This window comes from Diabrotica virgifera, chromosome 6, assembly GCF_917563875.1.
Source record: "Diabrotica virgifera virgifera chromosome 6, PGI_DIABVI_V3a".
Lineage (NCBI taxonomy): Eukaryota > Metazoa > Arthropoda > Insecta > Coleoptera > Chrysomelidae > Diabrotica > Diabrotica virgifera.
Window position 1 is genome coordinate 184,039,851 of NC_065448.1, and position 23,502 is coordinate 184,063,352.

Genomic DNA, 23,502 nt, shown 5'->3' on the forward strand with positions numbered 1-23,502 from the left:
TTATTTGGCTTCGCTTTAAGTTTTACCAAGGCTGTGCGGTCGGAATATGGTACCAACTCTGTGACAGCTCTCATCAATTTTTTACTTATCATAATCCCGACGCCTTTTCTATGATCGCGGTCGTCATTGCCTGAGTAAAAGAATGTTCCGCTCTCTGTGGTGCATTTACCGGATCCAGGCCACCAGGTTTCTGAGATCCCCAGGATATCTAGATCGATTCTGCACATTTCTTGAGTTAGGTTAGCCAGCTTCCCGGCTTCAAATAAGCTGCGTGTATTCCAGGTGCCTATCTTTAATGTCTGTCTTAAGTTTGCTCGTACATTTCTAACATTCAAGACCGTTCCCCCCGGAGATCCGATTGGGGAACCATTTATACCTCCGGATATTTTTGAGTTGAATGTATTCATGTGATTCTCTTGGGAAAAAATAATGAAGGTAGTATCCAGTTGCCTTCGTTCATGCCACTTCCAGGCTTAGTTTTCAGCCGCCCACTTTGGAACAGACGCCGTTTGCAACCGCCCATTCTGGGTACAGACGTTGCTATTTTCACCATATCTGGCTACCCTCACTTAGTTTAGCCTGCAGACCAATGCAGTTGCCCAGGGTGTGGCACGTGGAGCCATAAGTGAGAGTTGGGTGTCTTATGAGGACCAGTTATCAAGAACCATCTCCCGTCTATGACGCTCGATGTGGTCGTTCCGATTAAAGATACTACCTCTATAACACAACCCTACCCCTGTATGTATATATCTATACTCTAAAAATGTATAAACATTTTCAATTTCTTTGCAATCCGAAAAAGCAGCAGATATTTATTTATTGTCGGTTTCTGTACTACTAGATTGAGAACTTAGTTTGTTTTTAGCAGATGTCGCTACGATATTCGTGACATTTCGTTCGTTGCAGTTCGAGACAGCACTCGTCGAGTTATCTAGTTTGGTCGGAGAGAAGAGGATATGGGACTACTGATGAAGGGGCAAAAAAGTGCCGAAACCGGCATAGACTCTTCATGCACTCTCCGATTTTACATTTTCTTTTTTTTATAATCTATGTCTTTTATGTAGTTTAGTTTTATCTATTTTATATCTTTTGGTTGGAGTATTAGCGGAAATACTAACTAAAGTATGTAGGCGCTGCTACTAAAGCGCCTTCAGAAAACTAAGAAGCAACCACAACAAACAACCAGCACAAGACATTTCCCGTTTTCACGCATGCAGAATAGAGTGCGTCTAGGAAACATTAGATTTGTCGACGAACAGTCATCATCATTCTCATTGCCTTATCCCTATGCGGGTCGGCTTCCCTAATTGCATTTCTCCACACAATTCTATCTTGAGTCATATCAATGTTAATCCCCTTTACCAACATGTCCTGCCTTATCGTCTGCCCCCAGGTCTTCTTTGGTCTTCTTCTCCTACTCCTTCCAGGAATCTGCACTTCAGCTATTCTTCGTATTGGGTGACTAACGACTCGACGTTGAACATGACCAAACCATTTTAACCTATGCTCTCTCATTTTGGCATCAATTGGTGCCACACCTAGACTTCCCCTAATATACTCATTTCTAATTTTATCCTTCTTTGTCACTCCACTCATCCATCTAAGCATCATTCTCATTTCCGCCACATGCATTCGTTGTTCCTCTTTCTTTTTCACTGCCCAACATTCAGTTCCGTACATCATAGCCGGTCTTGTGGCTGTTTTATAGAATTTTCCCTTCAGCTTCATTGGAATTTCTCTGTCACACAACACACCACTCGCTTCTTTCCACTTCATCCACCCAGCCCTAATTCTACTGCATGCATCTCCATCTATTTCTCCATTACTCTGTAATACCGAGCCTGGGTACTTAAAACTATTGCTTTTCACAATCATTTCACCATCCAAAGGTACCATTTTATTTGTAGTAACTCCATCTTTAAATGAACATTCCAAATACTCTGTTTTTGTCCTACTAAGTTTTAAACCTTTCTCCTCCAGAGCTTATCTCCACTATTTCAGTTTTTGTTCTAAGTCTCTTTCACTATTTCCTATTAACACTACATCATCAGCATACATTAGACACTATGGAATGCTACCCTCTACTTTCGCTGTTATCTGGTCCAAAACTAATGAGAATAAATAAGGACCAAGCACCGAGTCTTGGTGTAATCCTACTTTTACCTGAAATTTATCAGTCTCTCTCACACCTGTCCTAACACTAGTCGTTACTCCCTCATACATATATCTCACAATCTTTACATATTCGCCAGGGACTCCTTTCTTATTGAATGCCCATCAAAGAATCTCTCGAGGAACTCTATCATATGCTTTCTCAAGATCAATGAATACCATATGAGCGTTGGTCTCTTTATTCCTGTATTTTTCCATCAGTTGCCTTACAATGAAAATTGCATCTGTTGTTGATCTGCCCTGCATAAAGCCAAATTGATTACTGGATATTTCGGTTTCTTCACGTATCCGTCTATCAGTTACTCTCTCCCATATTTTCATGGTGTGGCTAAGTAGTTTTATAGCCCTGTAGTTTGTACATTCTTGTATGTCTCCCTTGTTTTTTTAGACAGGTACTAATATACTGCTTCTCCATTCGTCTGGCATTTGTCCAACTTCCATAATTCTATTAAATAGATCTGTTAGCCAACTTATTCCTGTCTCTCCTAATGCTCTCCATACTTCCCCAGGAATATCGTCTGGTCCGACTGCTTTTCCTTTTTTATTTTTTGAAGCGCTTGAGCCACTTCCTTGTTTGTTATTCTGGTAATCATTTCTGTTACTGTCTCCGATAACTCCACAGGCTGTTTCTCTAATTCTTCATTTAATAAACTGTCAAAATACTTTCTTCATCTCTTTTTGACATCCTTTTCGTGAATTAGTATTTTATTATTTTCATCTCGGATACATCTTATCTGATTAAAATCTCTTGCTTTCTTTGCTCTCTGTTTGGCTATTTTATATATCTTTGCTTTGCCTTCCCTGGTATCAAGTTGATCGTATAGGTTTGAATACGCTTCTGCTTTAGCTTTTGCTACTGCTACTTTCGTTTTTTTTTTGGCGACCATATAGTTTTGAAGATATATGTCCGATCTGGTATCTTGCCACTTTTTATATAATTTCCCCTTCTATTTTATTTTCCCTTGTACTTCATTTGACCACCACCAAGTCTCTTTATCCTCAAACTTCTTTCCTGACGTTTTCCCAAGTATTTCAATAGCCGCCTCTCTAATAATATTGGCCATTTTTCTCCAAATTGTGTTAGGGCTTTCTTTCATGTTCCAACATATTTTTTCTACTATTCTTTAGCAGTAGTTAATGCAACTTAATAACTAAGATGGTTTGCAAAGAATAATGTCCCGCCTATAGGTAGTAGAGAATATGAACTTGATTTCAATACGAAAAAAACAAAGTACTTGGTAGTCAGTAAACGCGAAATATTAATTAAAATCGTTTATGGAAAAATCGGGTTTAAGTCATCTTCGACGATCTGCTTTATGTCAAGATTTTGCTCAATTCGGTTAGATCAGCCATACTCAACCTTTTTCTTTCCTGGGCCACATAGTATCTATTGCCACAGCTTGCGGGCCGCAAGATAAAGTAGTATACAGGGTGTTTCATTGGGAAACGGAAATACTTGAATGGTGAATAGAGGTAAATGAGGCGGTTCTGGACATACTGAATTTATTGCTCCACCGACTTTATACCCGAGTTACAAGTTGTTTTATCGATTTTGCTCATTTCTTTCTGGGCCCATAACTTAAGAACCACCTGTAAATTTTTTTGATATTTGGTACACATATGTCACATTTAGAATCCAAACCACCCAACTACCAATCACAAGAAAAATCCAGGTCCGGTTTAAACAAAATTATAAATCCATTGTGACCTTGAAACAACATCTTGTATATTTAAATTTTCAAAACCCGTCTACACATTTAAAAAGAGCTTTAATGGAGCTTCCATTTTTTGCGCAGACAATTCAATGACTTTAATTTTGAAATTATGTCGAAATCTTTAACAACTCGTACTGTCAAAACAAAAATTTCGATAAAATTAGTTCAAAATTAATGTCATTAAATTGTCTGCGCAAAAAATTGAAGCGAGCAATTAAATTTAGTTTTTATGCTCTTTTTAAATATTTTTAAATGTGCAGACGAATTTTGAAAATTTTAATATACAGGGGGTTGTTTTAAAGTCACAATTATTTTAAATTTTTTTGTTAATCCGGACTAGTTGTAATTTAAAATTAAAGTAATTAAATTGTCTGCTTCACTCCCAAACACGCCTCAAACACATCGGCACACTATCAAATAATTAGAGAAAACACGTGGAATTTAACAATTAATTTGATCACAGGGCCCTTTCCCTTTAGTTAGCATTCGGGCGGCATAAAAAACGTTAGAGGGCCGCATGCGGCCCGCGGGCCGCAGGTTGAGTATCACTGGGTTAGATGCATCATATGTCGTGTTAGTTAGCGACATATCAGGATACTTAACATTGGGTGGATGACTTGCAAAGCCTAACAACCATAACATATTGGATATAATATGAACACAGTTGATCACAGTTCATCAGCCATTTAAATAAGGTTTATTGTTCGTTGGATCGAATCTAGTTGTGCCATAGCTCTTTGTATTTGATGAATTTTTTGTAAAAAAATCTTCAAAGAAATTCTACATAATATGCAGAATTTTTATGTAATAACGTGATATTTTAGGGTTTAATTGGTCTGTCTATAATTTAAATTTCATGTCAGCTGATATATATTTTTTGTTTCGACATTTTTTTTAATTCTGGAGCATGTTATAGGGGGCAATTCCCCTATTTTCCCGTAGATCCGCCACTGTTCAGTAGTTTTCTAAATATAAGGCGGAACTGCAGCTATGTTGATATGGGATAAGTGTGAAGCGTTCATGAAAACATATAAATTGTTATGATGCTCTAGGAGCACATTTTCTATCGCACTTATCTTCAGTTTTCTGAAGACTTTTCGGAGGTTTTCTGAAGACTAAAATAAGATGCATATTCGCTCCGTGCGTGACCATGGTGGGTATACACCAAACTATGCCATCGTCCGTAGCGGCGAAATATGACAATTTTGGCGAAATATGTCAGTGGTCAGTGTCATTGTTTGTATAACAAATTTTATTAAAAATGGTAAATATACTAAATTCGCTTTGCCGAGATTCATTTTGACACATTTGGAATAGGAAACATATAGCACAAAAATTCCTACCTCACGCTATTAACTGTTCAAATCAAATTAACCTTTCATTAAAAAAGGAATAATTTTTGGAAAAGGGAAGAGTGTATACTAAACCCATAAAATTTTGTGGAATTTATCTTAGTCCAGGAACCGAAGCTTTTCACCTCGCAATTTTTACAGAATAGATCGATTTGCTTGAAAATTTGAGAATAAGTAGTGGATAGTCCAAGGATCAAAATCTATATGATGCCGAAAGGCGCTTTTACCATGGGGATGGTTTCCACCCCATCTCGGGGCAGGAAATTTTTTATTATATTTTGACTGCAAAAGTTGATAAAAACATTCATACTAAGCAAAAAATGTTCTATACATTTTTTTGATGAAAATAATAGTTTTCGATTTATTCGCTATCGAAAGTGTTAGTTTTATACCGAAAAATCAATGTTTTTCGGTATTATACTCATTTACTATTCCCTCAATTTTTGCCGTAGAAAAAAGTTTTCCAATCCAAGTTCTTGGGAATTAAATAAGCTACAATTTTATATTCAATTATTTTTTCGTATCTCTGATGCTAATCTTTCTATTCTGAAGAAAAGGGCATTTTTTACCAAACTACAAAAATTCCTTATTCGTTTTTAACTCCATTTTTTTTAAAATAATCATTCTAAGCCAGTCAAACTTCTGGAATATATTATTAATACATAAATAAAGAAGAATGAATAAGGCCGATGACTAAAAACACCGCTAACTTACATTATTATGCTTCCAATTGAATATCTCCTTTTTTTTTTCAAAAAAATATATTAATTTTTTAACAGTAACTTTTTTATTTTTTATCCTAGAAAGTTTGTTAAAAAAGAATTTTGTAGGTTTTTACAGGACCTATAATGCTATCAATATTAAATCCTTTTAAAATCCTCATTCGCAAAAAGAGGTGACTTTGAAGGGGTTGGTAAAGGTGGTTTTTGCATGTTATTACAAGTTTTAATTTTCAATAGCTCACTCAATTTTTGCCGTAGAAAAAATTTTTGCAGTCCAAGTTCTTGGGAATTAAATAAGCTACAATTCTTTATTTCAATATTTTTCGTAACTCTGATGGAAATCTTTCTATTCTGAAGAAAATGGTATTTTTTAACAAATTACAAAAATTCGTTATTCGCTTTTAACTTAATTCTTTTTAAAAACTAATCATTCCAAGCCGATCAAACCTCTAGAACCTATTAATAAGACATAAATTAAGAAGAACAAATAAGGTTAATGACCAATTTTAATTAGGGTGGAGAGTAGGGGGAAGTTTCCGATCATTTTTTCGTTGAAAAAAATAGGGACTGACAATCTTTTTACTATAAGTCACTTAATTTTTGAGCTAGGGACTATTTTTTTTCTGGAGATATACTTCGTCCAATTTACTTACCGTTGCATTTTGCTTCTAAAGAAGAACACACCTATCGCCTAAATATTTCGTGTTGGTATCATGTCACAAGCTATGAAGCGGATGACGTGCAATGGTAAGTAAATTGGACGAAGTATAGATATTTTTAAATACTTTAAATTAGCTTGAACAAGTTATCCTCGAAAAATGCATAGTTTTCCCGTCTTTTGACTTTGAAACAACAATATTTAGCATTTTACGAAGAAGAGCTAACATATAATAAAGTATAGCTCGATTACTATTGGTCTTAAAGCAAATTATAAAAAACGGTTTTGTTTATTTTTTCAAAAGGTACATTTTTGTTAAGCAAACTTGTTTTGATAGAACGAAAACTTTTTGAGTTATTAGCAGAAAACTGATTAAAAACAATCATTTTTTCGATTTAAACCAACACTTTCGATAGCGAATAAATCGAAAACTATTACCTTTATCAAAAAAATGTATAGAACGTTTTTTGCTTAGAATGAATGTGTTTACCAACTTTTGTGGTCAAATTAAAATAAAAAATTTCCACCCCCGAGATGGGGTGGCAACCACCCCCATGGTAAAAGCGCCTTTCGGCCTCATATAGATTTTGATCCTGGACTATCCACTACTTATTCTCAAATTTTCAAGCAAATCGATCCATTCTGTAAAAATTGCGAGGTTTTGTCGTATTTTAAGCTTCATTACTTGGATTATCTCTACAAAATATTTTTATTTAGAACAATAACTAATTTTCTCATTTGTTATCAATACATTATAATTGTGTAAATAAATTGATTGGCGTAAGGTTTATGTTTTTTATGTCTGTTTACTATTAATAATATTGGCTGTGAGCAGCTATGTTTGGTTGTGTAGTAATTTCCAGTCAGGTCTAGCAACCTAATTTCCTAAAAAATAAATTACCAACATCACTAGACAATTGTGACTCGGCAGAGCGAATTCAATATAAATATTACATATTATTAACGGCAAATATGTTATATGTGTATCATATGCTAAACGTCAAATTGTGGTCGCCAAAATTCTCAGGCTACTACGTTAGGTGTCACGTCAGTCATGCACGGAGCGAATACACTCACCGGTACAAAATTCCGTCACTAAAAATGTTTGATTAAGTTTAACAACTTATAACTTTATTATTTGTACTCCGATTTTCAATATTCTTGCATCAGTTGGTAGGTACATATTATATTGGTATTGTTTGTTATTATTTCGATAACAAAAAAATTTTGCTTATATGGCATTATACGGGGCTGAATGGAAACGTTGTATTTTCTATATATATATATATATATATTGATGCACGTTAAGTTGTGACTTCCGGTATACAGAAGAGGCTGTCCGACTTCCACCTTTTCTACTAGGAATTATTTTTTAAAAATTGTGTATTTGGTAAAAGGGGGGCTTATAAAATGGGTCTACCTATTGAGGGGAAAGGATTTACCAAAATAAATTTTGTATATATATACGTATATACCGAAGCGTACAGCATACGTTATGGCTTCCATATATAGGGTAGTTCAAGGCGCGTTGTCACTTCCAGCGGTGTTGTCATATTTTGGAAGTCACAACGACTCGTCTGCTAGATTTACCTCCTATTTTGAGCGTAATGTGTGATCTTTTGAAACTTTTACTGTGAATACAGTTGTCTATGTTTTAAAGTTGTCTATTTAAATTAAAATATTGATATTCTTTTGATTATACAGGTTTACAAAAAAATACATTTCGGACTATTTGACGAAACCATATGACTAGGGGGGTTTTTGGGGTCGCTGGTTACGAATCCGGGGTTCGCTAACCTCTATCACGTCAGGTAAAGGTTATTTCAAGGACAAATCAAGATAAATCGACAGTCGCTCTGAAAAAGTATATTAGGAGGGTTTTGGGGTCGCTTATAACGAATCCCGGATCCGCTGACCTCTATCACGTGTAGCTGAAGGTCATTTCGAGGTCAAATCAAGATAAATCAACACAATCGCTGTGAAAAAGTATATTAGGGTGTTTTTGGGGTCCCTGATCACAAAACTGGGGCCCGTTGAGCTCAACCACGTCAGGTAAAGGCCATTTCAAGGTCAAATCAATTTTGTTAACTCCTCCTGATTTGAACTTGAAATGACCTTTACATGACGTAGTAGAGCTCAACGGACCGCAGTTTTCATGATCAGCGACCCCAAAACTCCCTATACTTTCAGAGCAATTGTGTCAATTTATGTTGATTTGACCTTAAAATGACGTTGAACTAGACGAGATAGAGGTCAGCAGACTCCGGATTCATCTTCAGCGACCCCAAGAACCCCCTAATATACTTTTTCAGAGCGACTGTCGATTTATCTTGATTTGACCTTGAAATGACCTTTATCTGACGCGATAGAGGTGAGCAGACCCCGGATTTGTGATCAGCCACTCCAAAAACCCCCTTGTCATATGGTTTCGTCAAATTGTCCGAAATTTAGTTTTTTTTTGTAAACCTGTGTTATTTATGATAATATGATTGATATTTATTTTAACAAAAATACTAATATATTATTATTGCTGTAAAATGGATTTATTGGAATTAATTAAAAAAGTGTTAATAGTAAGTCATTTATTTATGAAAATTATATCAAAAATGTTAATAAATAAATTTGAACTTATAGAAAATTTTAATATTTTAGATTTTATTACAGGCACCGTCCTTTTAATTTTTGATGTACCAATAATAATATGTAATAAAAAATTAAATGGCTAAACCCTCCAGGTGGGGATTACCCGCTAAAAAGCTATCTAGATCCATCTTTTTCGAGCAGATTTTTCCCAATCTGCTACTCGATACTATTGACTATGCTTCTCCATTTCTTTCTATCCTCTTTTGTTTTTCTGCTGGTCTCTAATTCCTGCCCTATATAAATCTTCCTTTAATTCCTGTAACCATTTATTCTAGTTCCTCCGCGTCTCCTTCTAACTCCGGGTCTCCATTGTAAAATTGAGTTTATAGTTGTTGCGCTACCTGCTCTCCATATATGCCCCAACAATCCAACTCTGTGCCCAAATCTGAAAATCTGGAATAATATCTACCCGGGTCGAAACATTTTTTTTTTAATATATGAAAATAGTTATTTATGAAACGGAGTGAGTGCTATACATCGCGTAAGTTCGCAAAAAGTACTTCACGCACAATTTCATACAATATTTTATCTACGATAAACAAATAAAAATACTGTAACTCTTCGTCACTGGAATTCATTTCTATTCTACAATTCTTAGAACTGTGACATATAAAAATTCTAATTTCTTTCAAACCACAAAACTGTCAAACTTTTTTTTTGTAATTTATTGCTCATTATGTCATCACCTCTCTTGTGCTCTGCACAAGAGATCTAAGGTTAGAGCTAAGAATAAGGTTGGCTAGGTGCTACGTTTTCTCGACTCTGTTTTACGGAATGGAAGCTTGGACCTTGAATGCGGCATCAATGAAAAAACTGGAATCATTCGAGATGTGGGTATATAGAAGAATTCTAAAAATATCATGGACAGAACACGTCACAAACAAAGAGGTTCTGAGAAAGGTGAATAAAGAAATGGAAGTCTTAAATACAATTAAAACCAGAAAATTGGAATATCTCGGACATATTACACGTGGAGAGAGATACAACTTGCTCCAACTCATTATGCAGGGAAAGATTCAAGGAAAAAGAAGCATAGGGAGACGCAGAATATCGTGGTTGCGCAACCTGAGAGAATGGTACGGATGTACATCAAACGAACTTTTCAGAGCAGCCGTCTCCAAGGTCCGAATAGCTATGATGATTGCCGACCTCCTTCGCGGAGATGGCACTTGAAGAAAAAGAAGGTGTCATCACCATGAAACGCGAAAGTTAAGAAAGAATATTTAATTATATGAAAGTGTGTCAAAAACAGTGAGAAAAAGTAAATCCCATTTAAAATACATTGTTACTTCATGCTTACTTTAAAGCACTGCTATCTATAATGACAGTTTTCACAAACTAAAAATTTATATATTATAATATGACATAGAGTAGATAAAAGTCATTTATTAATTATTAATTGATTATAGTCAGAAGAAAATTAGATCATGCACCCCTTGTTTTTTATAATTGTTAACATACTAAATTACATATCCAATAATTATTGTTATCCATTAAATAGATCGATGCAGATCGGCCTTATATCGGATCCTCTTCTATTAGTCCGTTCGCTGACGGTAAAATATTGCAAAACCCATAAATTTTAAAAAACCACTTAAGATTGACATGAAATTTGGCATACACATAGGTAACATATCAAAGAAGAAAATTGATGTTGTGCCGATGTTTTCTTTTGCCAAGCAGACATTCCGTTAACATTTTTAGTCACAACATAATAACTATCAATGTTAAAGTATTATTAGAGCAACGCGTTATGGTGTCATATTTCTTTTAATGACCGACACACAAAATATTTTAATGACGGATCCCACACTAGAACCAGATTTTTATTACCTACTGCTGATAAGGTAGAGTTATCAAATATCACTCGTTGTCATCTCTGTGTTAATTTGAAATAATAAAATATAAATATTGTAGTTTTGTATTCTAAAATATTTGGAAAAAATATCTATGTATTTTTTTTTCATTTAGGTACACATCATTTTAAGGGATTGTCCGGAAGAGTACAGGCTCAGTATATCGGCAAATGAATTTTGTTTTAAATACCGTCCGTATAGAGGAGGTGCTCGTTGGGGATAGGCGCAAAATCTTAGTCCAGTGCTAATTAAATGCATTAATTTTTTTCGAATTCTGAGAAAACTAATAAGTATTTTTGAAAAATTTAAACGCAGAATGGAAGCTTACATTATTACCGAGGGCAGAAAGTCCCTGAAAACTTATATAATGTTTATTTTAATAACTTATATACCTAATATATGTTTATTTTAATAAAGATAATGGGATGATAAAAAAAAGAGAAAAGTTAGTGTGATTTTTAATTTTGAATATTTCATTCAAAAGAAACTTTTTTTTATTCTAAGGGACTTTCGGTCCCCCGTAATAATGTTATCTTTCATTCTGGGTGTATGTTTTAAAAAATATTTATTAGTTTTCTCAGGATTCGAAAAAAATAAATGTATTTAAATAGCATTGGACAGAGATTTTGCGCCTACCCCCTTAGGAGAGAGTTTACTGTATTTTATATTATTACTAGAATTTATTACTTTAAACTTTTTATCGCTCTTGATTCATTTTATCGTGTATTTAATTCCATTCAATTGTAATTTTACATTCAATTTTTTTGTAATTTTTACACGTTTTATTACTTTCGAAATAACAATAACTATAAAATCGATTTTTCAGCCTACTTGGGTCAAAAAAATACACAATTTTCGGAAATTTCGTTAAATGAGTACATTTACCTACATTTCTTGTATTTAAGCTTTTAATAAGATTTTTAAAAATAATTTAGATTATTTAATAGATACATTCACCGGCACGAAAAACGGGCACCCCAAAAAAATGGGTCATTTTTGATGGCTCGTATCTCCTAAACCTATTCTCCTATTTAAGTATTTCTTTAATATGTTATAGCCTTATTCTTTAACTATATCGCTGTAATAATATTGTTTCTAGACAGGTAAATTATCATTGTATACTGGGCGTACCAATCAAACTGGTTTTTTTTTTCAATTTTCACAACACTCTGTGGAATATTCTAGCCTTTATACAATATTGAAATTAAAACCCAACTATAGCCCCAGGTTTTCTTAATGTTCTGTTTGTTATTCATTCGCTTATGTTGGATAATAAAAAAGTTAGGGACTTTAACAATTAAACATGTTCTTTATCAATACATGGTGTTTCTAAATAAGTGCGACAAACTTTAAGGGGTAATTCTGCATGAAAAAATAATGATCGTTTACTTGATAAAGCTATGTCCGCAAATGCTTGCAAATATAAAATATTTTGCCAAACGATCATTATTTTTTCATGCAGAAATTACCCCTTAAAATTTGTCGCACTTATATTTAGAAACACCTGTATCGATAAAGAACATGGTTAGTTGTTAAAGTCCTTAACTTTTTTATTATCCAACGCAAACGAATGAATAAAAAAACAGAATGTTAATAAAACCTGGAGCTATAGTTAGGCTTTAATTTAAATATTTTATAAAGGCTAGAATATTCCACAGGGTGTTGTGAAAATTGAGAAAAAAACCCAGTTTGATTGGTACACCCGGTATACAATGAAAACTTACCTGTCTATCAACAATGTTATCATAGCTATATTGTTAAATAATAAGGCTATAACATATTAAAAACATTACTTAAATCGGACCAAAGGTTTGGGAGATACGAGACATCAAAAATTACCCATTTTTTTAGGGTGCCCGTTTTTCGTGCCGGTGAGTGTAGATTAAATTAGAAGTTCATTGTAAAAAAGGAAGTAAACAAAAACACGAGAAAAATGAATTTATATAAGTAAATAGGTAAGTAAATATTATAGATTGAAATAAGTACAGAAAATATATAATTATAGAGATATATAATCACTTATTGTACCTTCATTTAAGGCTAACTTTAAAAGTAAAGCAGATCTGCTATTATTCATGTTTAAAAACAAAAGGCACACAAAACACTAAGTAGGAGGACCGCGAATCTACAACAGATAAATGTCTGGAAACCGTTACACAGGGTTGCCAAAAAACGGAAGTCACACCGAGCGGTGTGGTATACGGAAGACGCTACGCGTTGTGTACATAACCTGTATAGTAGCACGGGAGCGACACTAGCGCTGGTGATATACCGTCGAACTAAAATCTGATCTTATGAGTATGTTAGATACGATATGACTTCCAGCGAAATTTTTAATATAAGCCTTCTGATACCATCTAGTAGCCAAATTCGTAAAAATATAGGCAAAACGTTGTGACTTCCGAAATCGGAAGTCATAACGGTATATATGAAGTAACAACGTATTACGAGAATCTACTTTGGAAGTCACATGGATACATGTATCAATATATATATATATATATATATATATATATATATATATATATATATATATATATATATATATATATATATATATATATATATATATATATATATATATATATATATATTTATGCACAGATATCAAAGTGAGGTCCTGACATTACGCGCACTTAGTGAGGACCGGTAGAAAACGTAGACATAATCGTTTCAACTCTTCATAGTGACCTTGACAAGTAAATAGCAATTAAAAAATGACGAGTATACACAAAAAAGATTACGTATATGTGCCCCGTATTGTTCAAGTATATTGCCACCCAAGTGAGGCCATTACACGCAGCTATTAAAGTGAGACTGTATATACTTTTTCGTTATGCGCACAAAGTGAGGACAACTTTACGTGTATATTTCCTTACAGCTCATCAAGTGAGGACCATACAGTGTTGTCGATAAATATGAGATTAATCGTTTCTACTGCCTTTTTCTGTATAACACAGTAAGAATTATTATTGTTTCGTTGTTTCAGTCACTTGTAGTTATAAGAAGGATGTGGACTCTTTGTTCTTGCTCGTACTGTTTGTTAATTTTATAACATTTTAGTACCTCAGCATTAAATCACGGTAGCCTTATCGGAGACTAGCGTTAATAAAGAAATAGTTTTATATTTTTTAATAATTTACGTTAAAGATGGATAGGAAAGCAAGAATTTTGAAAATAGCGTTAGTTGAGAACAATAATAATCAAAATGGAGGATACAGTGATAGTTCAGTTATGTGAAATTTATATTGAACTTAACATATAAATATAAAAGCCCGACTTTTGATCTAAGGGGAACACAGTTTTTACGGTACATACATATCTGTCATTTGTCAACCCCCTCCCTTCCATTTCCCCCACCCCTTATTTTTAAATAGGGAATAGGGGCGTGTGCTAGCTCATTTGAAAGGATATTCAATTCTCTATCCAGTATTATTAACATTGACATAATTATCTATACAGAGTGTATTTTAGTATAGGTACTGTTGCCCCTGTCGATTTTCATTTTGAAACGACAATTTTCCAACCTTAATTTTAGTATACAAGATGATTTACTTAATTTAATTAAACTTAATGTACCTTTTTTACTGACTTAATTTTACAGTTATTCCACTAGATGGCAAATACAGTGAATATGATCATATGTTTTATTTCGAATAATCATTTTAAAATAGTTTTAGTTTTCTATTTTCTCTGAAAATTGTTGCAAGCTTCTTGTTCTTATACTTAAAATCATGTCACTACAAATTTATACGAGACTACATATTAAGAGTATAGAAAGTATTATAATATATGACATACATGCTTTTTTCCATTTATTGAAGATATTTCACCTTATCCTGAAACAATGCAATGTGACCAAGTGTCCTCAACTAAAAAAATATATCCCACTATTTTGATATTAAATGTATAGTTTGTACTATAAACCGTATTGAAATAGATTGCAACATGTGTGTGTGGTTGGGATATTGACTGCGAAACCTAAGGCTTCATTCGCCTAATCATATTTACCTTTGATTCTTATAACAATAAATAAAATTAATTAACATTTTATATCAATATTATTAGTGTTTTTAAACAATATCAGTATGATATATCAGTATGATAAAGTCAAGATAAACAATACTATAATAGAAAGCTTTGAGGTCAAACAATGACTGCGGCAGGGTGATCCATTATCGTCTATAATGTTTAGCATATTACTAGAAAAGGTTATACAGGAAGCAAACATTAATAGAACAGGTCTGATCTACCACAAAAAACATCAGTGCTTGGCATTCGCAGACGATTTGGTAATCTTCGCTAGGAGCAAAATAGAACTTATAGAAACAGTCATGAAACTCGAGGAGAGGGCAGCAACCAAAGGATTGTATATAAATGAAGCAAAAACAAAGTATATGGAATGAACAAATAAGCAATTCGTTCGGGGGCAATACATAACAATGACAACAGCGAAGGGAACACAGTATAAATTCGAAGAAGTTTAGAGATTTGAGTACTTAGGAACTGTCTTCACAAGAGATCCTAACTGTGAAGAAGAAATACAAAAGAGAATTATGTCGGGCAACCGCGCTATATTTGCTTTTAATGGGTTGTTAAGAAGTAAACATATATCACGAAGAGCAAAACTAAGAACTTACAAGACCGTAATAAGGCCGATAGTAACGTATGCTTCTGAAACATGGGTCACAACAAAAAAACATCAAGAGTTGTTGTTCCACCCGGTGGGAAACTGAGCTCTATCAAGATCCTAACATACTAGCAGTAATTAAGGCGCAAAGACTTAGATGGTTGGACCATGTGCAGAGGATGATTCCATCTAGAATTCCCAGAATGGTACTATCTAGTGCATTGGCAGGGAAAAGACGAAGAGGAAGACCGAGGTCACGATGGAGTAATGGAGTTAGAGAAGATATGAGAAGAATTAACTTAAGGAACTGGGAAACAAAAGCGACTGACAAAAGGGAGTGGAAAAGAATAGTACATCAAGCCATGGGCCTACTAGGCTCGTACTGCTTACATATTATAATATCAGTTTTCTAATATTATCCAGTTCCATATCCAGTTCCGAATCCAGTGGTTATATTTCTTCCGTATTGTTTAGTTTCGCTTCCAGTGATTGTATTTTTTTTTTGTTTTTTTTGAAATATTTATTTATTATTTTATTAGTATATTTTTTTATTGTGCTCATAATAGATTGCAACATTGTCTACAGACATGAATGCAGTAACAATAAATAAAAAAATCGGAGATCCACACCCCGGATTTGAAATCGAAACCTCTGCTTTACGAATCCGAGATCCGAGGTCTACCCACTAGGTCACTAGGCTATCGCTCTTAAGACAATATTTTTTCCTGAAACGGGGAACTTCTAAAGCCGGGTCTAGACTATGTAACAAAACATGCTAATAACAAAGTTGTACAACAAATTTGTTGTACAACTTTGTTATGTAACTTGGTATAATATAGCATGAGTATCCAGACTATATAACAAAAAACAAAACAACAACATGCGCATAAATTTTGCAGCATTTTAGATGGATAGCTGGTAGGTTAGGTAGTATATAGAATTGCGTCATATAAGTATGGAGGATCTCTTCATAGCAACAGCAGCTTGTGTAATATTGTGGAGGCGACACCGGCGCGCGGCGTGTTAAATTAATATTTTGGATGTGTCCTTCATTAGCAGCTCGAGCAAAATATAGGTAGTGGTACAGCTCTTTTAGCTGATCTGGAAAGAGATAACATAGACCCATCGACAGGAGACATTAAATGTGATGGCAGTTTTAAAAACTTCTTAAGAATAGAAAGTTCTGATTTTGAATTTCTTATAAATGACATCGGCCATAAAATAGGCAGGAAAGACATTTCGAGATGCAATTCCAATAAGAGAAAGATTAACAGTTATATTATTAGCAAAGTATATTTTTTAAACTTTTTACTCATTGTTTCAGAGAGGAAGTATAACATTTGTGTAAAATTTAATTCCTCAGTATTATCGTCTTCACCTGTTCATGATTGAGTGTCACTGTCTGTTTGAATTGGTGTAGCTGGAGAAGTAGCGGATGTAGGTGTAGTGGACGGAATAGAAAGGCTCAGATATATTGTATGATTGAGTGCCTGTTTGAGTAGCTGATGAAGCAGTCTGCATCTGTGTAGCGAATGAAGTGAATGTTACAGGTTTTATGTCTGAACACTCTGCTCTGTAGAGAATAGTATTTATGTCAAATTTAGAGTTGATTTGCACCGATTTGCTGTTAAGGTTCCGGGTACTGCTTTTCTTTTGTTGGCTTGAGTTATAGGCGTACGTGCATTAGTTTTAACTACAGTTTCTGTATCTATTTTCACTTCTATTTCAGTCTATTCATCGTGTTTTTTATTTGTTTTTTAAATCAATAAATGTAGCTCATCCCATAGCAATCCCATAATACTCGTTACTTACGAAATAGCTCAATTAAATGAGTAGTCAGTTCTTTCGACAATTTCATCGCGTAAATGACCCTACGTGAACAGAGCAAAGAAAAATCTAGCACAATCACTCCAGAATGAACAAGGCGATATGACTCCAACGGTTGCTGCTCGCGTAGGTACTATGCCAGAGAATGTTTCAATAACATGTTTTTAGGTGTAGATCAGTCGCGGTGCGGTTTTATAACTTTCTTTGATGTTTACCGACATCTGTTGGATAACATAAAACATGCTATATAACCAGAAAAATGTTATACAACACTGTTTTAAAACTTGTTTTTTTAAAATTTTGTAACAAGTTACAAAACTTTGTTATTTAACATGTTTTGTTACATAGTCTGGACCCGGCTTAACGGTAACTGCTTATAGGTAATACACTACAATTTCTGAATATTTTTTCTGAAATCTATCGAATGGTACCAAACACGACCCCCACGGAGGTGGGGGGGGGGGGGTTACTTTAAAATCTTAAATAGGAACTCCTTTTTTTATTTCAGATTTGGATTCTTTGCGTAAAAATAAGCAACTTTTATTCCAAACGTTTTTTCTAATTACGGATAGGTGGCGCTATAATCGGAGAAAACGGGTGTTGGAAATGGAAAATTAAATTAAAATATGGAAAGTCCCCACTAAAATGGAAAATTTTACTTAACTTTTTTGGTTTTAGAACCTAATCATCACAACCCAATAGGTCCCCAAAGCGCTCGAGTGACTGCACATTTAGCATACTTTGCTCCCCTACTATATATGTATTATAAATAATATGCGAAGTAATTATTAACCCAAACAACCATAATTCAACTTTTATTTACTAATAAAGAACTGGACGAAAGTGTCACATCAGCTTTTATGAAACATGAATATCTACATAAAAAGGTATGTGATCTGCTTGAAATCGATATTCCCAAAATCATCTAAAAATTGTTTATACATTAGTACTTTGAGACTCTTGTATGAAATGTGAATACCGAAATACGATTAGGAATCTCCATTATGTAATTTTTAAATAATACATAATTCTTAGGAAATGAAAGGTATTATACAAACGTGTAAAAAATACTACCTACTGAAATTTTTTGATGGCAATAAATGATGAATTGGTTTATCGAATTTATTTTTAAGGTGATACAGTAGCGATCAACAGGTAGCCAAAACGCGTTCCAAGATTGAGGCTGTAATTTTGAATATTTTTTCGAGATATTTGGCACACGTATTTATAATATAATAAAGAATGGCGGTACAGAGCCCAATTTGAAAAATATATTAATATGTGGAAATTACTCTGTAAATAAATACAATATTAAAAAAACGAGTCTGTACCGCCATTAAGAAGAACAAAAAAATACACTTTCTTCAAATAAACTTTTTTATCAGATGCCTAGATTTTGTGTCATTTTGGAACTACTAATGAAATAAAAAATTTTAGTAGTTCCAAAATGACACAAAATCTAGGCATCGGATAAAAAAGTTTATTTGAAGAAAGTGTATTTTTTTGTTCTTCTTAGTGGCGGTACAGGCTCGTTTTTTTAATATCTATTGTATTTAATTACAGAGTAATTTCCACATTAAATGTATTGTTATGATCTGCTTTTTATTAATTATATATTAATTATTATTTATCTGATTAATTATTTAATTGTCGCAAATCATACATAAAAATGAATAAAAAATCTCAGGGTGCCTTTTTATACTATAAAAAAAATCTAAATTATCTCACGTTATACTTATCTTCTCTCGTGGGTTCAGTATCTCTTAGTTGATCCTAATCGGGATAAAATAGGGAAAAGAAATAAAGCAAAATATTAAAATAAACATACAGAATTGTCTTTTATTTGTCAAAATCAATACTCTAAACTCTATCAAATCTAAAACCTGTGGACACAGATGTCTGAATGAAATCTTTACCACTTAAATTTATTATAGTTAAAAAAAACAATTTATCGGTTTGTTCCCGATGACTTTGGTAAAACAAACTAAACAAAACAAATTTATGTATTCGCAAGATTAGCTATACTTCCTATTTACTTTTAGAAATATTGGAATTTTAATTCATATGCCTTTTACTCAAAATTTTAGTTTCCGAACATAAAAATATCTTTCACATAAGTTGACTGACCTTTTGCTTCACTCACTCTGATGTCTTCTCGTGACCCAAAACAGCTCTCCCTCGTTGACTATGTTAAAGGCTACTCATCAAAGCCCTCTCCGTTCTCCAGCTTCAAAACTATCAGCATACCAGCACCAATTCTCCAACAAGCCGGGCGTCTTTTGACACGTACTCGATTCAAACAAAACTCCAAAAATTCTCTGCTCTCCTTCTCACAATAATACAGAATCAAAGAGGTATTTCGTCTCAATTTGATCTGTCTCTCGTTCCACTTTTCAACACTATTCTCCACTATCAAACAGCCACTGGTATCTGCTAACTATCTATCCACTAAAACGTCGAACCGGTCCTCAGCGATGCCAAAAACATAATGACTTCCCCTTCAAACTCTCTTAATCATTGAAACTACTTTTCCCCTTCCACGTTGCCAAGAATCTGAAACATCGACTTTTCCATTCGACAAACAAAACAGTCACCCTCAATACCATTCCGACCATCCTAATTACCTTCTGAGAACTATACAACATTTACTCGTGTTGAAACAAAGATACTAAAATTCCAAACTTTCTCCTAAAACCACTTTTCTAGAAATTGATAATTACCTCTACCCTAAACAATCTTTTTCCATTTTAAATCAAAATACATCGTTATTTTCACTTTAATTATTCACAAAAGTCTTTAATGGTTCATCGGAAAGTTCATTAAAAAAAGAAATCCACTTACATCCAAACTAAATTCTAATAAATATTTACAGATCAATATACAGGGTGTATCAAATTTATGTGCCCGCGTTATTAAAAAAAAATTATTTTAATTTTTGTTTTGCCTTTGATTGATAAAATTGAAAACACAATATTATGTAACACATAACATTATATTAACATTATAACCTATCGAGTATTTGCTTCTGATTAAAAAAACCGAAAAATGGTTTTTGGAACAACCGCTTTTTTTGACCAGTTATAACCGCCAGGTTAAACCGTAAGTAAAAAACCGGTATAACCGAAAACCGGTTTTTTGTTCAACAACCGCCATCCCTACCTTGGTTGTTACAAATACAGTTCGCTGGAATAAGTTTTACCCCCTTATTAACTTATTTATTTTTAGCACATAAGAAAAACGCTCGGATAGGTCGATTTTTAAAATAATCATAGTATATTATAGCGTAAATGTTTCGAACTTTACGCGATCCCTCTTCTTCAGGTGACAGGCACAACTTTGATTTTTTTAAATAGGAAAGTAAGTACATCATGTGACACCTCATTTAAAGGCTTTTTTCTACAACCGTGTTAAAAATGCAATTTTTAGAACTCCATACGTGCGTTAAAAATGCTACTTTAAGGCAGGGCCGGTTTTAGGGTTCTGAGCGCCCCTGGCAAAATAAAATTTGGCGCCCCTTCATATAAGAATATACAAATTTACTGCAAATATAAAAAAAATAGGAAAAAATCAAAATTTTACCATAAAGAACTATGTAAAAATATATTTATTTAAAAAATAGTAGGATAGTTATTACTTACAACTTATCCAACATAGGGCATAGCATAGCGAGCACATTTTAAGTTCAAGCGACGAAGAAGCGAGGTAAAAGATAAATGCACATTATCAACAACCAGTAAAAAATGTGTATAAATAACTATTTAGATGGAAAATAAGCCACAATTAAATTGAAAAAAATAATTTTATTATCGTTTCGACGCCCAAATCGGGTGTCGTTGTCAAAATACTACTAAATTAAACAAAAATGTTGTTGCTTAGTAAAAAATTCGTCTAATAATTTATTTAATCTGACTCATTTATATCATTTAGTGTGTATAAATCTTCTACAAGACCAAAAAACATGTTGATTGTGCGCAAGATATAGCTGCATCCCCAATAACTAAATTGAGGGAGTGGCATCCACTTAGCATAAAATAACATGCGGATATTCTTTGCAAACGCGAGCTTGTACATCTTTATTTTTTATCTTCCTTTTAGAGCCGTTGTGATATCCTTGGCCTTAGAATAATCTATGCAAATTCAAATAAAATCATTCATTATTTTTTTTATTATCTCATGAGCTTTTTATTATCTCTATGACTCGATACCTATAGAACCAAGCTATGGTTTTAGGTATCGAGTTACTAGGACAAACAATATGCTGCATACTAAAATTAAACCCGGTACTGTGGGATAAGAACATGAGTATAAAAACAAAAAGAAGAATATAATATAACACCATGACAAAAAGTATTCTGAATAATGGGTGTGAAAATTGAATAAAAAATACGAAAACCAAATGCAAAATAAGAGCAACAGACATCGAATACCTAAGTAGAAGCTGTAGAAGGGATAGAATAAATAACATAGAGATTAAGAAAATAATGGTAATGAATTCAAGGGATAATAGACAACATAGAACAAAAGAGATTAACCTGGTACGGACATGGCAGAAGAGCAGACCAAAATCGTTGATAAACAGAATAACAGATTGGAGCCCGATAGGAAGAAGGAAGAGAGACAGACCCCGAAAATCTTTTAGAGATAAAATGGACGAAGCAATATTAGAAAAGAAACCTGCAGGACTGGAAAAACAGAAAGAACTGAAAATAACGGTCAAGTGAAATAATACAGGAAAAACTATGGAAATCCAGGGTGTCAAGAAAAAACAGGATGTTTCTAAATAAATGCAACAAACTTTAAAGGGTAATTCTATATGAAAAAATAATGACAGTTTGCTCTATAAGCGTATGTCAGCAAATACTTCGTTTCCGAGATATGGGGTGTTGACATTTTTCTTACAAACTGACGATTTCTTTATTGTTCTAAAACCGGTTCAGATATGCAAATGAAATTTGATGTGTTTTAAGAGGTAATTATTGCGCATTTTTTGACATAAAATTAATAATTTTATATCTACTGTTGAAATGGTGTGAATTTTTTTAAAGAAAAACATAGTACGCCACTGAGATATTTCAAATAACAAATCATTTTGGAATTACTCGTTCAATTTATGATATATACAAAAATCTATTATTCCTTTTTTTCATACGTCGTTCGTGCCGTTTTTATGCAAAAAGTGAAACATCTTAACGCGTACAAAGTATTCGAAATAAATTTCTATATATTCATATTATGAAAAAGAACTTGTCAATTCTAATTCATATAGATATACCTGGTTTGTTTTTTTTTTATTTCAAATTACACACCCACGGACACACGACAATGTTGATAAAGCAAAGTTTACAGAACAGGAAGACAAAACTATCTAACCATTGAGGCTATAATGACAAGTAGCAGTATAATAATATCACTGACTATTCATAAATTTGTTGATACTTCGTAAATCTGATCTTCGTGTATTTTAAGTATGTATGTATAACATTGTAATACCATAAAAGTGATAGGTATTACCTGACAAAAATGACCTTTAAAAGCCATAACAGTTTTTAGGTTGCATTATTTTTATTAGAGAATTTTTGTGAGCTAGAAATAGTTTTCTTATTGTTACAATTATTTAATATTAATTGTCTTAGGAGTAATCTTAGCCCAAAGATAATCTATAAAGTCCAAAAAAATAGTGAATGTAAAAAATATTATATTTTTTTTTGTTTAGCTAATGCCTCGACAACTAATGGCCATTGGCATGGTAGGTACGGTAATTTTGAACAGTTAGGTACCTAGTGTCATATGTAAGTAGTGTGGATGTTGAGTAAGTGGCTCGTTACTTTGCAATGTCGACGTCATTGTCTTTGCAAAGAGACGCTAATTGTATCCGAACGTCTGCGGTCCCTCCGGTGAGAACCGATCCCACGAGGACAGAAACTATA